Source organism: Triturus cristatus, chromosome 2_2, assembly GCF_964204655.1.
Source record: "Triturus cristatus chromosome 2_2, aTriCri1.1, whole genome shotgun sequence".
Lineage (NCBI taxonomy): Eukaryota > Metazoa > Chordata > Amphibia > Caudata > Salamandridae > Triturus > Triturus cristatus.
This window is the reverse complement of record NC_140582.1, coordinates 634,286,713-634,300,882: the sequence shown is the minus strand read 5'-3', so window position 1 is coordinate 634,300,882 and position 14,170 is coordinate 634,286,713.

Genomic DNA, 14,170 nt, shown 5'->3' with positions numbered 1-14,170 from the left:
CCAGGTGGTGGGTAGAGAGATTACACCAGGATGAGTGGGAGAAGTACACCTTGACTCTTGAATAGACCTGTGCTCTGCCACCACAAAGCCGGCTCCGCCCCCTGTGGAGCGGCTGATGTCTCTGCCCTGCTGCTGAAAGGAAAGAGCAGAGTCACCATAACAAAGTGCTCCAGAACTGGACTGAGCCAGGCCCAGGCCCCCTGGCGCTAAAGAACAAAAGAATCACTGTATAAAAGTGGGAGCCTGGCTCCTAAGAAATCAGAATCCTGTTTTACCACAAAGAACCTCTGCCCGACTAGAAGGAGAAGAAGACGCTGGAGGAGCTGGCCTGCTGCTTGCCTTGCTGAGAAAGGAGAGGAAGAGACTTGCTGAAAAGACTTTGCTGCTTTGTGCTTGAACATTCTCCAAGGGCTTGATCTGAGCTTGCCCCCTGAACTGAACGCCAGGACCAGTGGGTTCTCTGTGCTTTTGCTCGTCCTCCAATTCGAGCCGTGTGTGCATCCCGCTGGAAAGAGACTGCACCCCTCATCGCCCCTCCTAGGGCCGTGACACTCAGGAGCTTGCCTGCCTCAACCCCGTTAGAGCCCCGCTCCGTCCGGAGCCGCTCTCTGTCCCCGGGCTAGGTTGCCTGCACCCCTGTCACCGCCTGCCACTGGAGCGTGCTGAAAGCGCTGTCACCCCTCCCGCCGGAATCCTTCCAACGATCGTGATCTTCGCCGGGTCACCAGCTGCACGGACCGTGCCCTGTGACCCCGCTTCGTTATCCTTGGAACACCCCCAGGCCGCGCCGCCCCCGCTGTGGAGACCCCCCTGCACCGCCGTGCTAAGGGTCGCTGGCCGCGCCTGCCTACTTGCCCACACCCGCTGATTGAGGACCCAAGAACACTTCCCAAGCTGAGAGTCTCACCGACCTGTGCCGACCCTCCACATCACTAAAGGAGTTCCAGTATCGGGCTCGGGGCCCGCACCGCCTTATTTCCCCATTATCCTCACCGCACCGCACGCCCGTCTCACCTCCCGCCGCCCCGGAGCTGCCCGGAGGAGCTGTGCACGGCGCAAGCGCGCCCACGACAGATGCGTGAGCCGCGGTAGGCCTGAAGTAAGTCAAGACTGGAATCCCTCAAGTGACATTGAAAAGAGACTAAAAGAGCATCCGCTTAAAGAACCGTTTGCCGGCTTGATAATCTGGTGGCATCGAAACAACGTTACTAGTCTTGTGATAGATCTGCATATTGAGATAACTATTTTTATATAAAGAAAGCGTATTTTCCCATATCTAAGGCTGGTGTCCGTTTCTGGGGGGATTGATGTATTTGCTGTGTGTGTGATTGTAAGTGCTTAACCAACAACGCCTGAAGAATCGCCTTGGCTGCTCACGCCACGCACCTAGAGGGTGAGCAAGGGTCATTCCAAAAGGGGTTATCCTTTGCTCTGACGTGGAGGAGAGGGTCCCTGCTTGACACAAGGACATCCTTGCGCCAATCAGAGATCCCCGACTCTAACATTGTTGGCAGCGGCTGGGATTTTGGATTTGCACTTGTAATTTGCCTACAGTGAATTATTAATCACCAGATAGTGAGAGCAGACCAAGTAACGCAGCCACAGGTTTTCATTTTTGAACTTTGTTGAGACATCTGCCATTATTGCAACCATGCCTGGCTCACTCCCTGCTGGAAGAGCACTCTCTGTGATTTCTGGAATAGATGAGGTGGATTGGGAGGGACTGGAAGGATACAGAGTAGAGCAATTGAAAGGCTACAGTGTAAAACTCCGAGTTCCCCATGCTGGATTCAAGAGGAAGAACCAGTACACCAAGGCGTTGAGAGCCTGGAAGGAGTCAAGAGACCCACAGAATGCGGGGGACATCGTCCCACCCGACAACCTTGTGGAGCCCAGCAGAGTCCTGTCCCCAGAGGAGCTGGCGGACAGGGCAGCAGACAGGGCGCATGCAATGGAGATGGAAAAGTTGGCAGGACAAATGGAAATGGAGGAGAAGAAGTTGGCCTTGGAGGCACAACAACGCCAAATGGATCATGATCTAAAAATGAGGGAGTTGGATCTCAAGATCAAGAGTTTAGACCGCTCTCCCTCTGGTGGCAGCAATATTGAGTTTTACAGTGCTGAGAGAGTAGTACGCACACCCAGAGATGTGGCGCCTGACTTGAAGGAGGGGGTTAACATACACCAGGAGGTTCAAGGGCATGAGGTAGCTCCAGTAGTGCGCAGTATCCCTGAAGGGAATAGGGTAACTGGCGCAGGGGTTCATAGTCCTAGTGGAGGGAGGGACACTCTACTGACTCTAGCTGAGAGGTACAGGGAGAGGGGTTCCCCCAAAATTGAAGTCCTGGTGGGTGAGTGTGAAGACCGCCCAGAAGAGTGTGGGTTGTGGGACAGAGACAGTCAGATACTGTCTTGCCAGTCTCAGGAGAGTGGTGTGGAGTACGTGTGTGAGGCACTGGATGGTAAGGTGAAGGATAGTTTGGTTAACCCTGCCAGGGGGCTGTGTGATCCAATTGTGGGAGAGCATATTGTAAGTCCCTGTTTTCCAGAGCTATGCCAACACCTGTTGGAGAGTGAGTTCTCTGACCGCAGGGAGCTCACATTGGAGGCAGACCTTTTGGTGGAGTCCAGAGGGTCTGGAAAGGCATTGGGGAGTGATCCCACGATGAGTGGTCCAGGTATCTTCAAACCCAGTATGGTGGAAGTGGCTCAGAGTAGCCCAGCTAGGTCCTGTAATAGTGAGAGGGGTGTAGGGCCTCACGTCCTGTCTGTAAGGGGGAGGAGTGAGAATGGGTTATGTCCCGGTAGTGCCCAACCTCAGTCTCAGAGCTTGGATGGTTCTTTGAGGGAACACCAGGTGGGGAGCCTAGTCTGTCCTGAGGGGCTGCCCGTCGTGCGGGATCCCCTAGTGTCTGGTGAGCTAGGAGTGTCTGTAATCAGACCTACATCAGTTCTGGTGTCTGGCAGTACCGCTCCAGTTGGGAGGGTGCAGAGGTCCAGATTGAGGGGTGAGAGGGGGAAAGAGTCCCCAGTGGAAGAACCAGTGGGTCAGGGGCCAGCCAGAAGGGCTGCGTCCCCCGTGAGTGACCATGGTGACATCACTTCTGTCCTGGGGGACCTTCAGACACTATCAGATGGACAGGGGTCGGGAGATCAGCGCCAGGCAGACTGTCGCACGACACAGGAGTTATGTGTCACCCTCAGGGGGGGCATGCGTGCTCCCCGGGAAGTCCTGGTGCGCCAGGCGAGCGTTCAACCGCATGGGTTGGTCCCAGGGTTGGGAAGCCAGGTTCAGGTGTTGTCTGACCTGGAGTATGGGACTACTGTAATTAGTGTACTGACTCATGTTGCTTTTGGGGGTACCACGCCAGTTGGGAGTGGGCAGTACTCTGGAAGGGGGTGCAGAGGGAGGGAGTCCTCGCCTCTGACCCCGGCTCAACTGACGGGTTTAGACCCTAGTTTGGAGGGCAAGGTTCAGGGTGTCCCCCTGGACCTGGACGCCCAGTTGCAGGATAGAACCCCTGAACTGGTGGGCGAATTGCGCAGGACACCTGCCCCAGGTGCCCTGGCAATTCTGGAAGGGGGTACCACTCCAGGTGGGAGGGTACAGAGCCCCAAGGAGAAGGACCGGGTGTGGGAGAGGCCACCCCAGTCTTGGGTCCAGCCGCCGGGTACAGCCCTGGGGCTGGTGGGTCAGTGCCAGGATGTCATACCTGACCTGACAAGGGGGAGAATGGACAAAGGGTGCCAAGCACCTGGGGCTACTGCCCCCCGCTCCCTGGCACCACAGAGGATTGAGAGCCCTGAGAGGCATACGGCCTGGGTCTCATCCCTGACTACTGTCAGTGGCCACTGTAGCATTTTGCTGTCTGTCTGTTGGGACACACCCGTGGGCCAGTTAAGGTTAGGTGTTGCACAGGTGGTGTCCACAGGTGAGGAGAAGGGTTCCCCATGGATTGGCTTGGTGGGCCCTGAGAGTATGGACAGAGGGAGTCCGATAGGTTCAGATTGGCGTAGAAATGGAGTCTGCCCCTGCAGTTGCGGGCCAGGTCCTTGTTCTATCGCCCCAAGCAGGGAAGATCATCACAGTGGTGATTGGTCTACCCTGCGTTTTGGCTGGAAGGGGGTTGTGTTGGACTTGGCCCTTTTTGCAGGGTCATCCCTAAACTTTTTGCCTTCCTCCAGTATTTTTTCTGACCTGTTGTTGGCTGTTTTATGACTCTGGGCACCTTACCACTGCTGATCAGTGCTAAGGTGCATATGCTCTCCCTATGGTAAAATGTATACATTGATTGGTGTCCATGTTTGGCTTATTCGGTTTACTATCAGCCCCTAGTAAAGTGCACCAGGAGTGCCAGGGGTTGTAAATACGAATGCTGCTGGTGGGCTTGCAGCACTGGTTGTGCCACCCACAGAAGCGGCCTAGTAAAATGTGTCTAGGGTCTGCCACTGCAGAACCTGTGTGCAGTCTGGTACTGTCATGCTGGCTGGGCAAGTGCACACACTTGCCAGCCTCCAAACCTTCCCTTCGCCTCATGTTAGTCACCCCTATGGTAGGCCCACGGGCAGGGTGCATTGTAGGTGTAAGGTAGGACAAGCCCTGGGTGTGTGGCATGTCCTAATAGTGAATTACAGCCATTTTCGTTTTTCACTATTGAAGGCTACCTGCTCTCCATAGGTCAGAATGGGCTGCTGGAGTCACTACATGCTGTGACCCCAGTGGACTCATAGAGCATGGTAGAATGTCAAGTTTAGTATGCCTGAACTCAGAATAATAAAATACTTCTTTTAGTAAAGTTTATTTTAATATCCTGCGTTTGTAAATACTACTTTTAGAAAGTTAGTATTTACTGACCTGGCCATTTCAGTCCGCCTCTGCTGTGTGTGTGTGTTCTGCCTAGCAACAGTAAGGAGCAGGGTTGGGGAATCCCCAGAGACAGGCTGGCTGCCAGGTGGTGGGTAGAGAGATTACACCAGGATGGGTGGGAGAAGTACACCTTGACTCTTGAATAGACCTGTGCTCTGCCACCACAAAGCCGGCTCCGCCCCCTGTGGAGCGGCTGATGTCTCTGCCCTGCTGCTGAAAGGAAAGAGCAGAGTCACCATAACAAAGTGCTCCAGAACTGGACTGAGCCAGGCCCAGGCCCCCTGGCGCTAAAGAACAAAAGAATCACTGTATAAAAGTGGGAGCCTGGCTCCTAAGAAATCAGAATCCTGTTTTACCACAAAGAACCTCTGCCCGACTAGAAGGAGAAGAAGACGCTGGAGGAGCTGGCCTGCTGCTTGCCTTGCTGAGAAAGGAGAGGAAGAGACTTGCTGAAAAGACTTTGCTGCTTTGTGCTTGAACATTCTCCAAGGGCTTGATCTGAGCTTGCCCCCTGAACTGAACCCCAGGACCAGTGGGTTCTCTGTGCTTTTGCTCGTCCTCCAATTCGAGCCGTGTGTGCATCCCGCTGGAAAGAGACTGCACCCCTCATCGCCCCTCCTAGGGCCGTGACACTCAGGAGCTTGCCTGCCTCAACCCCGTGAGAGCCCCGCTCCGTCCGGAGCCGCTCTCTGTCCCCGGGCTAGGTTGCCTGCACCCCTGTCACCGCCTGCCACTGGAGCGCGCTGAAAGTGCTGTCACCCCTCCCGCCGGAATCCTTCCAACGATCGTGATCTTCGCCGGGTCACCAGCTGCACGGACCGTGCCCTGTGACCCCGCTTCGTTATCCTTGGAACACCCCCAGGCCGCGCCGCCCCCGCTGTGGAGACCCCCCTGCACCGCCGTGCTAAGGGTCGCTGGCCGCGCCTGCCTACTTGCCCACACCCGCTGATTGAGGACCCAAGAACACTTCCCAAGCTGAGAGTCTCACCGACCTGTGCCAACCCTCCACATCACTAAAGGAGTTCCAGTATCGGGCTCGGGGCCCGCACCGCCTTATTTCCCCGTTATCCTCACCGCACCGCACGCCCGTCTCACCTCCCGCCGCCCCGGAGCTGCCCGGAGGAGCAGTGCACGGCGCAAGCGCGCCCACGACAGATGCGTGAGCCGCGGTAGGCCTGAAGTAAGTCAAGACTGGAATCCCTCAAGTGACATTGAAAAGAGACTAAAAGAGCATCCGCTTAAAGAACCGTTTGCCGGCTTGATAATCTGGTGGCATCGAAACAACGTTACTAGTCTTGTGATAGATCTGCATATTGAGATAACTATTTTTATATAAAGAAAGCGTATTTTCCCATATCTAAGGCTGGTGTCCGTTTCTGGGGGGATTGATGTATTTGCTGTGTGTGTGATTGTAAGTGCTTAACCAACAACGCCTGAAGAATCGCCTTGGCTGCTCACGCCACGCACCTAGAGGGTGAGCAAGGGTCATTCCAAAAGGGGTTATCCTTTGCCCTGACGTGGAGGAGAGGGTCCCTGCTTGACACAAGGACATCCTTGCGCCAATCAGAGATCCCCGACTCTAACATTGTTGGCAGCGGCTGGGATTTTGGATTTGCACTTGTAATTTGCCTACAGTGAATTATTAATCACCAGATAGTGAGAGCAGACCAAGTAACGCAGCCACAGGTTTTCATTTTTGAACTTTGTTGAGACATCTGCCATTATTGCAACCATGCCTGGCTCACTCCCTGCTGGAAGAGCACTCTCTGTGATTTCTGGAATAGATGAGGTGGATTGGGAGGGACTGGAAGGATACAGAGTAGAGCAATTGAAAGGCTACAGTGTAAAACTCCGAGTTCCCCATGCTGGATTCAAGAGGAAGAACCAGTACACCAAGGCGTTGAGAGCCTGGAAGGAGTCAAGAGACCCACAGAATGCGGGGGACATCGTCCCACCCGACAACCTTGTGGAGCCCAGCAGAGTCCTGTCCCCAGAGGAGCTGGCGGACAGGGCAGCAGACAGGGCGCATGCAATGGAGATGGCAAAGTTGGCAGGACAAATGGAAATGGAGGAGAAGAAGTTGGCCTTGGAGGCACAACAACGCCAAATGGATCATGATCTAAAAATGAGGGAGTTGGATCTCAAGATCAAGAGTTTAGACCGCTCTCCCTCTGGTGGCAGCAATATTGAGTTTTACAGTGCTGAGAGAGTAGTACGCACACCCAGAGATGTGGCGCCTGACTTGAAGGAGGGGGTTAACATACACCAGGAGGTTCAAGGGCATGAGGTAGCTCCAGTAGAGTGCAGTATCCCTGAAGGGAATAGGGTAACTGGCGCAGGGGTTCATAGTCCTAGTGGAGGGAGGGACACTCTACTGACTCTAGCTGAGAGGTACAGGGAGAGGGGTTCCCCCAAAACTGAAGTCCTGGTGGGTGAGTGTGAAGACCGCCCAGAAGAGTGTGGGTTGCGGGACAGAGACAGTCAGATACTGTCTTGCCAGTCTCAGGAGAGTGGTGTGGAGTATGTGTGTGAGGCACTGGATGGTAAGGTGAAGGATAGTTTGGTTAACCCTGCTAGGGGGCTGTGTGATCCAATTGTGGGAGAGCATATTGTAAGTCCCTGTTTTCCAGAGCTATGCCAACACCTGTTGGAGAGTGAGTTCTCTGACCGCAGGCAGACCTTTTGGTGGAGTCCAGAGGGTCTGGAAAGGCATTGGGGAGTGATCCCACGATGAGTGGTCCAGGTATCTTCAAACCCAGTATGGTGGAAGTGGCTCAGAGTAGCCCAGCTAGGTCCTGTAATAGTGAGAGGGGTGTAGGGCCTCACGTCTTGTCTGTAAGGGGGAGGAGTGAGAATGGGTTATGTCCCGGTAGTGCCCAACCTCAGTCTCAGAGCTTGGATGGTTCTTTGAGGGAACACCAGGTGGGGAGCCTAGTCTGTCCTGAGGGGCTGCCCGTCGTGCGGGATCCCCTAGTGTCTGGTGAGCTAGGAGTGTCTGTAATCAGACCTACATCAGTTCTGGTGTCTGGCAGTACCGCTCCAGTTGGGAGGGTGCAGAGGTCCAGATTGAGGGGTGAGAGGGGGAAAGAGTCCCCAGTGGAAGAACCAGTGGGTCAGGGGCCAGCCAGAAGGGCTGCGTCCCCCGTGAGTGACCATGGTGACACCACTTCTGTCCTGGGGGACCTTCAGGCACTATCAGATGGACAGGGGTCGGGAGATCAGCGCCAGGCAGACTGTCGCACAACACAGGAGTTATGTGTCACCCTCAGGGGGGGCATGCGTGCTCCCCGGGAAGTCCTGGTGCGCCAGGCGAGCGTTCAACCGCATGGGTTGGTCCCAGGGTTGGGAAGCCAGGTTCAGGTGTTGTCTGACCTGGAGTATGGGACTACTGTAATTAGTGTACTGACTCATGTTGCTTTTGGGGGTACCACGCCAGTTGGGAGTGGGCAGTACTCTGGAAGGGGGTGCAGAGGGAGGGAGTCCTCGCCTCTGACCCCGGCTCAACTGACGGGTTTAGACCCTAGGTTGGAGGGCCAGGTTCAGGGTGTCCCCCTGGACCTGGACGCCCAGTTGCAGGATAGAACCCCTGAACTGGTGGGCGAATTGCGCAGGACACCTGCCCCAGGTGCCCTGGCAATTCTGGAAGGGGGTACCACTCCAGGTGGGAGGGTACAGAGCCCCAAGGAGAAGGACCGGGTGTGGGAGAGGCCACCCCAGTCTTGGGTCCAGCCGCCGGGTACAGCCCTGGGGCTGGTGGGTCAGTGCCAGGATGTCATACCTGACCTGACAAGGGGGAGAATGGACAAAGGGTGCCAAGCACCTGGGGCTACTGCCCCCCGCTCCCTGGCACCACAGAGGATTGAGAGCCCTGAGAGGCATACGGCCTGGGTCTCATCCCTGACTACTGTCAGTGGCCAGTGTAGCATTTTGCTGTCTGTCTGTTGGGACACACCCGTGGGCCAGTTAAGGTTAGGTGTTGCACAGGTGGTGTCCACAGGTGAGGAGAAGGGTTCCCCATGGATTGGCTTGGTGGGCCCTGAGAGTATGGACAGAGGGAGTCCGATAGGTTCAGATTGGCGTAGAAATGGAGTCTGCCCCTGCAGTTGCGGGCCAGGTCCTTGTTCTATCGCCCCAAGCAGGGAAGACCATCACGGTGGTGATTGGTCTACCCTGCGTTTTGGCTGGAAGGGGGTTGTGTTGGACTTGGCCCTTTTTGCAGGGTCATCCCTAAACTTTTTGCCTTCCTCCAGTATTTTTTCTGACCTGTTGTTGGCTGTTTTATGACTCTGCGCACCTTACCACTGCTGATCAGTGCTAAGGTGCATATGCTCTCCCTATGGTAAAATGTATACATTGATTGGTGTCCATGTTTGGCTTATTCGGTTTACTATCAGCCCCTAGTAAAGTGCACCAGGAGTGCCAGGGCTTGTAAATACGAATGCTGCTGGTGGGCTTGCAGCACTGGTTGTGCCACCCACAGAAGCGGCCTAGTAAAATGTGTCTAGGGTCTGCCACTGCAGAACCTGCGTGCAGTCTGGTACTGTCATGCTGGCTGGGCAAGTGCATACACTTGCCAGCCTCCAAACCTTCCCTTTGCCTCATGTTAGTCACCCCTATGGTAGGCCCACGGGCAGGGTGCATTGTAGGTGTAAGGTAGGACAAGCCCTGGGTGTGTGGCATGTCCTAATAGTGAATTACAGCCATTTTCGTTTTTCACTATTGAAGGCTACCTGCTCTCCATAGGTCAGAATGGGCTGCTGGAGTCACTACATGCTGTGACCCCAGTGGACTCATAGAGCATGGTAGAATGTCAAGTTTAGTATGCCTGAACTCGGAATAATAAAATACTTCTTTTAGTAAAGTTTATTTTAATATCCTGCGTTTGTAAATACTACTTTTAGAAAGTTAGTATTTACTGACCTGGCCATTTCAGTCCGCCTCTGCTGTGTGTGTGTGTTCTGCCTAGCAACAGTAAGGAGCAGGGTTGGGGAATCCCCAGAGACAGGCTGGCTGCCAGGTGGTGGGTAGAGAGATTACACCAGGATGGGTGGGAGAAGTACACCTTGACTCTTGAATAGACCTGTGCTCTGCCACCACAAAGCCGGCTCCGCCCCCTGTGGAGCGGCTGATGTCTCTGCCCTGCTGCTGAAAGGAAAGAGCAGAGTCACCATAACAAAGTGCTCCAGAACTGGACTGAGCCAGGCCCTGGCCCCCTGGCGCTAAAGAACAAAAGAATCACTGTATAAAAGTGGGAGCCTGGCTCCTAAGAAATCAGAATCCTGTTTTACCACAAAGAACCTCTGCCCGACTAGAAGGAGAAGAAGACGCTGGAGGAGCTGGCCTGCTGCTTGCCTTGCTGAGAAAGGAGAGGAAGAGACTTGCTGAAAAGTCTTTGCTGCTTTGTGCTTGAACATTCTCCAAGGGCTTGATCTGAGCTTGCCCCCTGAACTGAACCCCAGGACCAGTGGGTTCTCTGTACTTTTGCTCGTCCTCCAATTCGAGCCGTGTGTGCATCCCGCTGGAAAGAGACTGCACCCCTCATCGCCCCTCCTAGGGCCGTGACACTCAGGAGCTTGCCTGCCTCAACCCCGTGAGAGCCCCGCTCCGTCCGGAGCCGCTCTCTGTCCCCGGGCTAGGTTGCCTGCACCCCTGTCACCGCCTGCCACTGGAGCGCGCTGAAAGCGCTGTCACCCCTCCCGCCGGAATCCTTCCAACGATCGTGATCTTCGCCGGGTCACCAGCTGCACGGACCGTGCCCTGTGACCCCGCTTCGTTATCCTTGGAACACCCCCAGGCCGCGCCGCCCCCGCTGTGGAGACCCCCCTGCACCGCCGTGCTAAGGGTCGCTGGCCGCGCCTGCCTACTTGCCCACACCCGCTGATTGAGGACCCAAGAACACTTCCCAAGCTGAGAGTCTCACCGACCTGTGCCGACCCTCCACATCACTAAAGGAGTTCCAGTATCGGGCTCGGGGCCCGCACCGCCTTATTTCCCCGTTATCCTCACCGCACCGCACGCCCGTCTCACCTCCCGCCGCCCCGGAGCTGCCCGGAGGAGCTGTGCACGGCGCAAGCGCGCCCACGACAGATGCGTGAGCTGCGGTAGGCCTGAAGTAAGTCAAGACTGGAATCCCTCAAGTGACATTGAAAAGAGACTAAAAGAGCATCTGCTTAAAGAACCGTTTGCCGGCTTGATAATCTGGTGGCATCGAAACAACGTTACTAGTCTTGTGATAGATCTGCATATTGAGATAACTATTTTTATATAAAGAAAGCGTATTTTCCCATATCTAAGGCTGGTGTCCGTTTCTGGGGGGATTGATGTATTTGCTGTGTGTGTGATTGTAAGTGCTTAACCAACAACGCCTGAAGAATCGCCTTGGCTGCTCACGCCACGCACCTAGAGGGTGAGCAAGGGTCATTCCAAAAGGGGTTATCCTTTGCCCTGACGTGGAGGAGAGGGTCCCTGCTTGACACAAGGACATCCTTGCGCCAATCAGAGATCCCCGACTCTAACAGTCTGTTATGCTGCAGCTTTCTCGCCTGTCTGTCGATTATGGTCAGCTAGCTACCATTGCCTCTTTCCCATCTGTTCTCTGTTGTCCATGTGCATGGTCCTGTCCCCTCGCTATTGCTTTCTATGGATTGCTGTGCTGCACTCCTGTCCCGCATGCGCTGTGTGGTGTATTGTACTGCTGCAAACCCTGATGCCTGCCCTGTAGGGTCAGTTTGGTGCACCTCTCCATGTCCCTCCTGTCCTCTGTTATCCGAGTCCATGTCCCTACCCCAATTCCTCCTGCCTACCATGATTCAATGTACCATACTTGCGAACATTTTGTACTTGGTAAGAGGGAGATTTTGAAAAAAACTGGGGTATTGATTTTCCCCTTTGAGTTACACTGAAAAAGAGGAGATTGTGGACAGGAGACAGATCAAATAAAGCCCATTTGAGCTTAAAAACATTGGACGTTTCCTGGCTGAAACGGGTCTGTTGGCATGTATTGTTGTACTACCACTGCCTCTTCCTTCTGCCCACAATGGTCTATTAAATTGCCACAGCCTTTCTTGCCAGCCCTGTATTGTTAGTTTGTTGCCCCTGCCCGCCTTTCCACTGCCCTCCATAGTCTGTTGTGCTGCCCTTCCTGCCTGCCCAGTGTGGTCACATTGTTGCCTCTGCACTCTCCTACCTGCCTTCAATTTTCAGAGTCCGTGCCCCTGGCCTCTGCCTCTCAACAGTATCCCAATGGACAACTAGATTGCTAACATTCTATATTTATTACCAAAGTGTGGAACGCCTGACGTCATCTTAATGTAATCAAAACTGTAATACCTAGAGTATTTTCTTTAGAAATTACATATATGAGAGGGTCTTATTTGCATCAAAATTATTGTTAGTGCTCTAAAAAACTAAAATGAGGACATATTTTCTGAGTTTTCAAATAGCGACAAAGAACTTTTAAATTATTTGTAATCTTTATGTTTTTTTATCCAGTTGACCACTTGATTAAATGTTGCACCTTGGCGAGAGGATGTGGTGTTACTTCCAGAGCTGCAGACTTTGCAACTGGGGAACCAGTTTGGAGTTTCTGCTTCAGCTCAACATTCTGTGATTGTGGTCAAATCACTTAATCTCCCCATGTCTACAACCAAAATGAATTTGATCTTGTGTGATGTAACCAATGCTCATGGAAAGCATTCCAATACCTGACAAGTCTGCACTATATAAAACTGCAAATACACAAAAAATAAGTGGTTTGCACACTTCTGTCATTGGGCTATATGTGGGCTACGTCTGGGTGATATTTGTGCTGCATTTAGGCTCTTTTGTGTCTGGTGGCCATCTTGGGAGATTTATTTGTTATGAAGTTTCCTAATTTCCTCATTTACTGCAGTCTCCTCAGTAGGAAATGCTTTCAGTTTTTTACTTTGATTCCATGAAGAAGGTATTCAGATATGTCACACATTTGCCATAAATTCTGAATGTTAGCACTCTAGTTGCTCATTCGATCACTGTGGTAAAGCTACTGCTCACCACGGAAGTCTGCTGCTGGTATTAAAAGTGCATGTTTCAGTCTGCATATCAGAATTTTTTAATGAAATAGAAGAGGATTTGAGAAGTCACTCAAAATGTGCCCTCATTTTTCTTTCTTCAACACTAATCATAATTTCTATGGCAAAATGAACCCCCTCATTGTGTTCCTTTTTAAATTAAATGTTTTAAGTGTTACCAGTGTATTCCAATCAAGATGGCTTCAGGTGTGCCATACTTTTGTCATAAGTAAGAAAGTAAGCGCTCTAGTTGTTCTTAATGACACTCTAGGACATTCTGTCAATAGGCTATACTTGGGCTGCATCTGGGTGATATTTGGGCTACATTTGGGCTCTTTTGTCTCTGGTGGGCATCTTGGGAGATTTATTTGTTATGAAGTTTCCTAATTTCCTCATTTACTGCTGTCTCCTCGGTGGGAATACTTTCAGTTTTTTATTTTGGTTCCATCAAGTAGGCATTCAGATGTGTCACACATTTGCCATAAATTCTGAATGTTAGCACTCTAGTTGCTCATTAGATCACTGTAGTAAAACTACTGCTCACCAGGGAAGTCTGCTGCTGGTATTCAAAGTGCATGTTTCAGTCTGCATGTCAGAATTTGTTTATCAAATAGAAGAGGATTTGAGAAGTCAAAATGTGCCCTAATTTTTCTTTCTGCAGAACTAATCATAATTTCTATGGCAAAATGAACCCCCTCATTGTGTTCCTTTATAAATTAAATGTTCTAAGTGTTACCACTTTATTCCAATCACGATGGCTTCAGGTGTGCCATACTTTTGTCATAAGTAAGACTGTTAGCGCTCTAGTTGTTCGTTAGAACACTCTGGGATATTCTGTCATTGGGCTATACTTGGGCTACATCTGGGTGATATTTGGGCTACATTTGGACTCTTTTGTCTCTGGTGGCCATCTTGGGAGATTTATTTGTTATGATGTTTCCTAATTTCCTCATTTACTACAGTCTCCTCAGTAGGAAATACTTTCAGTTTTTTACTTTGATTCCATCAAGAAGGCATTCAGATGTGTCACAAATTTGCCATAAATTCAGAATTTTAGCACTCTAGTTGCTTATTAGATCACTGTAGTAAAGCTACTGCTCACCAGGGAAGTCTGCTGCTGGTATTGAAAGTGCATGTTTCAGTCTGCATGTCAGAATTTTTTAATGAAATAGAAGAGGATTTGAGAAGTCACTCAAAATGTGCCCTAATTTTTCTTGCTGCAGCACTAATCATACTTTCTATGGCAAAATGAACC